The following is a 7329-nucleotide window of genomic DNA, read 5'->3' on the forward strand; positions in this document are numbered from 1 at the left end:
GCGAGCGGGAGGGCCGAGGAGCGGCGGCGCGGGGCGGATCGGGCCTCGGGGGCCCGCTACGGGCGGCGGTGGGGCGGCGGCGCGGGCCACATGGCATGTCACGATTGGGTGCGGGCGGCGGCGCTGGACGTGTCCGGCGCGGGGTGGACACGTCCGGCAGCAGGAGGAGGAAGAGGCTAGGGTTAGGGGTGGATTTATCCGCAAATTTGGACGGGGAGGGCATATTTATAGGTAGGAGGAGCTAGGAGACTCCAAATGAGGCACGATTTTCTCCCACACGATGGTGATCGAACGACCGAGAGCATGGAGGGGGTTTGGATGGGTTATTGGGCCACTTTGGAGGGGTGTTGGGCTGCAACACAAAGAGGGCTTTTACGGTTATCCGGTTAACCGTTGGAGTATCAAACGACCTCCAAATGGCACGAAACTTGACAGGCGGTCTACCGGTGCTATACCAAGGCCGCTTGGCAAATCACGGTCCATTCCGAGAATGTTTAACACCCGCTCACAACAAGAGACAAAAGGGGGACGCCGGAGGACATAGGAGTGCCGGATTACAAAACGGACAACGGGGAAATTGCTCGGATGCATGAGACGAACATGTATGCAAAATGAAATGCACATGATGACATGATAAAATGCAACACGCAAGCAAATGACATGGCAATGATGGCGAATAACTGGCAGACACCTGGCGCATCGAATTCGGGGCGTTACAAAGGCCCCCTCCCCCAGACATGTGAATGACACTGAGGTTTCGTCCCAGAAGGACCCAGGCCATGGAGGGCGGGGGGAGATCGCAAAGGCGGCGCCCGGAGGCCAAACTTCAGGGACCGGACACACGGGAGAGAAGGCTCCCGTGGATGTCGATGGCGGGGTTCGTATTGAATCCGGCCCCCAGCCGGACACGATACTGGAGACCAATAAGGCCCCAGGATCAGACTGGCGGCCTCCGTCAGCTGAAGGGGGTGTGTCTGTTCCACCTGCAACCTCTGTCCAACCAGAGGTGTCGGATGGTTTATTGGCGGTGCTGAAGAGCGCCTCCATTGTTGATGAACACCGTGCCCTAATGGGTGAGGTGATTGAAAAGATTCAGTCTGCTGAGAGTGGGCTGAATGAATCCTGTATTAGCCTCATGAGAGGCTTTGAGGTATGTTTTATGAGGTCTGGAAGAGTGTCATGGTATAGATAGTAGCCCCTGATACACTGTTCGGTGGAAGAAAGAACCAGACAGAGGATCAAATTTATGTTTGCAGGAGACTTACTTGATGACATCTATCTCTTTTTAATAAGCAGGCGTTTGTAGCGTCTGCCGCTTCTCATGTTGTGGAAGTATCCGGACTGAGGCATAGTCTGGAGCGGGCCGAAGGAGAACTTGGCCGAGTGCAGAAATAGCTTGAGGATAACCAAGGTATGCAGAAACCTTGTTTATTCAGCACAAATGAATAAATGTGCATGATGAAAATATTTTTATGATGTGCTCTAGGGGCGACGACCAAAATTGAGGCTCTTAAAAAGGCTGTGGCCGAAGCCGAGAAGAAGGCAGCTATAGAGCAGGCTCTCCGCAAGAAGCACGAGGCCATAGTTATTGAGGTTGAGCGAGAGCTTCAAGAGGTCGTGAAGAAATGCAAGACCTTGGAGTAGAGTTTATCAGGGAAAGAATCCGAACTCTCCCAGGCTCGCCAAGCCGCAAGTGATGCCCGTGGGGAAGCCCAAGGTGCCCTGAAGGAAATCCAGGAGGCGAGGAAGATTGCGGCCGGTAAGGCTTTTTCTATACAAAGCGGCTGTTTGAAAGGAGAAAATCAAGTTGAGAGTTTAAATTTTGATTTCTCCAGGGGTATTTGTGGAGCTTCCACGCAACATATCTGATGCCGCCCAATTCTACTGAGCCGAAGAGAGGAATACTATGGATAAGCTCTTCTAGATGCAGTATCTGGCGCCGAATTATTTGGTGCCTTTCTCTGATCAACTGAAGCAGCTGGTCGAACTGCATAAGACGGCCGAGCTAGCCATGAAGGATTTAATTATCCGGTTGTGGCCCGCCGAGACAATTCTGAGCAGTTACTTCGGGCTCGTGATGCGGCTTGTGAGTGCCTGCCCTCGACTCGAAGTCATCAAGTGGTCGGTCTGCATAGAAGGTGCGCGAATGGCCTTCGCCCGTGCAAAGGTGCATTGGGGGAAGATGGATGCAGAAAAGCTGATGACCGAGGGACCGCCGGAGGGAAAGGAGCACCACAAGCCCGAGCTATATTATGAAGGTGTCTTGAAAGGAGCCCTCCTTGCGGCGGAGCAATGCACCAAGGACATTATATTTCCATGAATACGGTCATGTTTGTCCTTTGTAATGTTTGAACAAGGTCATTTCTATTATTTATTGCTTGTTGTTTGAAAGTTTTTCCTCCCGTGGGGCCGTTTTATATACTAATCCTGAGAGTTGGCCAGTCGTCGGCTTCTGCCCCCATGTAGCAAGTACGGGGGTGTTTGGGATAAACCTGAGCACTCTTTTATCCCAGTTTTGGGTCCTTGAAGGAGGTGTTCAGCACGGCGAACCAGGCAATCAGACTATAGGGCTTTATCACTCTTACTTAGCCATAGGAGTTTTAAAAGGAAGGTAGGCAGCCCCTGGTCTTTGGAAGACCGCACGAGGGGCTCTATAAGCGCCTGATCGAAAGAAAAGCCGATCCTTCGCACGCTGCATTAGTTATGGCATTATGCGGAAGAAATCCTTAAAGATTTTACAACCTCTCGAATAGCTGACCAGCTCTCGCTGCATCATGACAGTCAGTTTTCGGCTTTCTCTACTGAGGTGCTCGTCCGAAAGAACCGGGACACAATCACAGTAGTTCTCCTTGTGCTACCTTAGCCGATATAGCGGAACGTAAGGTACCAAAACATAGGAGCCGGGCAAACCCAACTATTGACCCAAGACATGATTCAGAGATGATGCATATAATGCTATAAGTTCGGGGTGTCGAACTGCCGTGAAGGTGTTCGGACTTTTTTGCCGTAGTATGGGTATAGTGAAGCCCCTGGCATATTAAGGCATATTACGATATGCAGCTGCCTTTTAACAAAAGATTTTTAATAAGAAATAGCAACAGACGAGCATCATATAAACTCACATGTTGTATTTGAATAATACGTCAATGCGTATGAGTATAAGTAATGTGATAAAAATAAATATGACTATGGAACCTGCTGGGAACAGGCGGAAGGAAGGTGTATGCGGATCCGGAGTGTGGTCGGATGATCATAGAGGGGAATATCTAGAGATTCCCTTACGCGCTCGAACTGTCTTCACGCCATCCGTCCTGGCCTACGCAAAGGTGAACCTGCAAAGAAAATGCAAGAAATGGTTTTTCGCCTCAGAGCGGTTGAGCCGCGGTATGTGGCTTGTCTTAACTTTTTGCCGGAGTATTTTTAATTAAGCTCCGGGCGAGCCGGGCTATCCTGCCGCGCAGTAGTTCGGACTCCTTTGACGGTGTCCGGGAGCTTGGCCATGCCATTAACCGTGATGACGCCGCGCAGACCGGGCATCTTGAGTTTACGGTAGGCATAACGCTGCACCGCGTTGAACTGAGCGAACACGGTTCGTCCGAGCAATGCCTGATAGTCACTGTGAAAGGGGGTGATGTCGAAGACTAACTCTTCGGTACGGTAACTGTACAGATATCCGAAGACCACTTTCAGTGTGATTGAGCCCGTGCAACAGGCCTCTACATCTGGTATGACACCTTTGAAGGTGGTTTTTGTGGGCTTGATCCTTGAGGGGTCGATGCCCATTTTGCGCATTGTATCCTGATATAGCAGGTTCAGGCTGCTGCCACCGTCCATAAGGACTCGTGTGAGGTGGAATCCATCAATGATGGGGTCGAGGACCAATGCGGCCGAACCGCCATGACGGATACTGGTAGGATGGTCCCTGCGATCAAAAGTGACCGGGCAAGAGGACCATGAGTTGAACTTTGGTGCGACTGGCTCTATTGCATAGGCGTCCCTTAGTTCACGCTTCCGCTTGGGAATATGGGTTGCGTATATCATATTCACTGTTTTGACCTGGGGAGGGAATTTCTTCTGTCCTCCTGTGTTCGGTGATCGGGTCTCCTCGTCATTATCTTCGCTTTGAGACCCCTTCCCCTTGTTTTCGGCACCTGACCTGCCGGCTTGTCTGAAGGCCTAGCATTCTCTGTTGGTATGATTGGCTGGTATTTCTGGGGTGCCATGAATTTGGCATGGACGGTCGAGTATGCGGTCCAAACTGGACGGGCCTAAATTGTTTTTATTGAATGGCTTTTTCCGCTAATCGAACTTGGAGCCACTGAATCCGGCATTGACTGCTGTGTCTTCGGCACTATCGCTGTTTTTGCGACGCTTGTATTTGTTGCGCCGTGGTTTGTCATTGCTATCCCTGGCTTTTGATGTGCCAGGATTGCTTGCTGTGTTGTTGCTACGAGCCAACCAGCTATCCTCGCCCGCACAAAAGCGGGTCATGAGTGTGGTGAGGGCTGTCATGGACTTTGGCTTTTCTTGGCCGAGATGTCGGGCAAGCCACTCGTCACAGATGTTACGCTTCAAGGCCGCTAGGGCTTCGGAATTCGGACAGTTGACAATTTGGTTCTTTTTAGTTAGGAACCGGGTCCAAAATTTCCTTGCTGACTCTCCGGGTTGTTGAGTTATATGACTTAGATCATCAACATCCGGTGGTCGCACATAAGTGCCCTGGAAGTTGTCAAGGAATGCGTCTGCCAGGTTCTCCCAACTCCCGATGGAGTTTGCCAGCAAGCTATTTAGCCAATGCCGAGCCGGTCCCTTGAGTTTTAGTGGGAGGTACTTGATAGCGTGTAGATCATCTCCGCGGGCCATGTGAATGTGGAGGAAGAAATCTTCTATCCATACCGCGGGATCTGTAGTGCCATCGTATGATCAAATGTTCACGGGTTTAAACCCTTCTGGGAATTCATGATCCATTACTTCATCAGTGAAGCATTGGGGGTGTGCGGCGCCTCTGTGCCGGGCTACATTGTATTCGGTCCGGCCGGACTTTTTTCTGGTGTGACGGTAATCGTCATGCGTTGTGGCGCGCCCCCATGATCTGTAGATCGATCTTGACTGTCCTGCTTTGTTTTCCAATACATCTCGCAGGTCCTTCGTGTAGCCCCGGGCCTTCGTGTTTTTGCTTGATTGACGACGGGGTGCGGTCTGGACTTCGGGCTGGTACGCCACTTTGTCTCGGCCATGGGGTGGCCGGTTGACACGTCTCCAACATATCTATAATTTTTGATTGTTCCATGCTATTATATTACCCCCTTTGGATGTTTATGGGCTTTATTTTACATATTTATATCATTTTTGGGACTAACCTACTAACCGGAGGCCCAGCCCGTATTACTGTTTTTTTGCCTATTTGAGTATTTCGAAGAAAAGGAATATCAAACGGAGTCCAAACGGAATGAAACCTTCAGGAGCGTGATTTTTGGAACGAACATGATCCAGAGGACTTGGAGTGCAAGCCAAGAAGAAGCCGAGGCGGCCACGAGATAGGAGGGCATGCCCACCCCTACAGGGCACGCCCCTGTCTCGTGGGCCCCTCGGGCGGCCACCGACCTACTTCTTCCTCCTATATATACCCACGTACCCCGAAAACATCCAGTGAGCCAACGAAAAACAATTTCCACCGCCGTAACCTTCTGTATCCGCGAGATCCCATCTTGGAGCCTTCGCCGGCGCTCCGTCGGAGGGGGAATCGACCACGGAGGGCTCTACATCAACACCATAGCCCCTCCGATGAGTTGTGAGTAGTTTACCATAGACCTTCGGGTCCATAGTTATTAGCTAGATGGCTTCTTCTCTCTTTTTGGATCTCAATACCATGTTCTCCCCCTCTCTTATGGAGATCTATTTGATGTAACTCTTTTTGCGGTGTGTTTGTCGAGATCCTATGAATTGTGGGTTTATGATCAAGTTTATCTATGAGAAATATTTGAATCTCCTCTGAATTCTTTTATGTATGATTGAGTTATCTTTGCAAGTCTCTTCGAATTATTAGTTTGGTTTGGCCTACTGGATTGATCTTTCTTGCCAAAGCTGTTAGGACCCCGACTCAACGCCACATCGATCTAGCATGTAACACCTCATATCACTTTGCGGCCTCACGCACGGTATTCCCACGGGTGTCACCTTACCTTTGCCCGGGACCGTTTGCGCCTTTTGGCACACGTATATGATAGTGTCGCTAGCATCCATATGATAAGGAGCCCGGGCTGACATGGCTAGTCGTAAACCCAAAGTGGCACCGACTTATAGGGACATGCATCCATGACCCAGCATCGAACGTGTCGGTCATCAGCGAGTGAATCCGGGCTGTAGCACTGGGCTAGCAGGACTCCGGTAAACCGGGCTGTAGCGGGCTAACAGGACTCCGGTATTCATCGCGTGACATTTCCCCGAAGGGACAGACACGGGAACAAAGAAGGACACATGCCGGCCAGCCTAAGTGTTCCGGAGCAGTAGCAAGCTACCATGGCTCAGTGGAAGCACTAGGAGACATTTCCCGGTAAGAGAGGCTACTAAAGATAAACAACTAGATAGTCAGATCCCACACATACCAAGCATTTGAATCACATACACAGAATATGCTCGATATGTGCAAATACAACATGGCATCACAACATGACTCTACAACTCAAGTATTTATTCATTAGGCTCCGAGGAGCGAGATATTACAGACATGGGTCTCACGACCCAACATTCAGAGCATACAAGTCAAAGCACAAGCAGAAGCTTAACATGTCTGAGTATAGACAACTACAAATGAAAAAGGCTGAGAAGCCTAACTAATTACTAGATCCTGCCGAGGGAACAAGATCGTAGCTGAGGTAACAAGCTAAACGTCGAAGTCCACGCGGAACTACTAACGAGACTGACGTCTTTCTGCAAAAACATAAAATAGGCAAGCGTGAGTACAAATGTACCAAGCAAGACTTACATCAGATCTAGCTACATATGCATCATTATCAACAAAGGGGATGGTGGGGTTTAACTGCAGCAAGCCAGCTTTGACTCGGTGGCTATCCTGAACTACTACTGCAAGTAACTCTTTTGAGGTGGCGCACACGAGTCCACATATTCACCATATCAATACACCACTATGGATCCGCTCCCGTCTCCCTACGAGAGCGCCATCCATAGCACTCACGCTTATCTTGCGTATTTTAGAGTATCCACTTCCACTTGTCTATGAACTGTTATAGGCAACCCAGAAGTCCTTTACCGCAGACACGGCTATTCGAATAGATGATGTTAGCCCTGCAGGGGTGTACTTATTCATAC

The sequence above is a fragment of the Triticum dicoccoides genome, chromosome 6B (assembly GCF_002162155.2).
Source record: "Triticum dicoccoides isolate Atlit2015 ecotype Zavitan chromosome 6B, WEW_v2.0, whole genome shotgun sequence".
NCBI lineage: Eukaryota > Viridiplantae > Streptophyta > Magnoliopsida > Poales > Poaceae > Triticum > Triticum dicoccoides.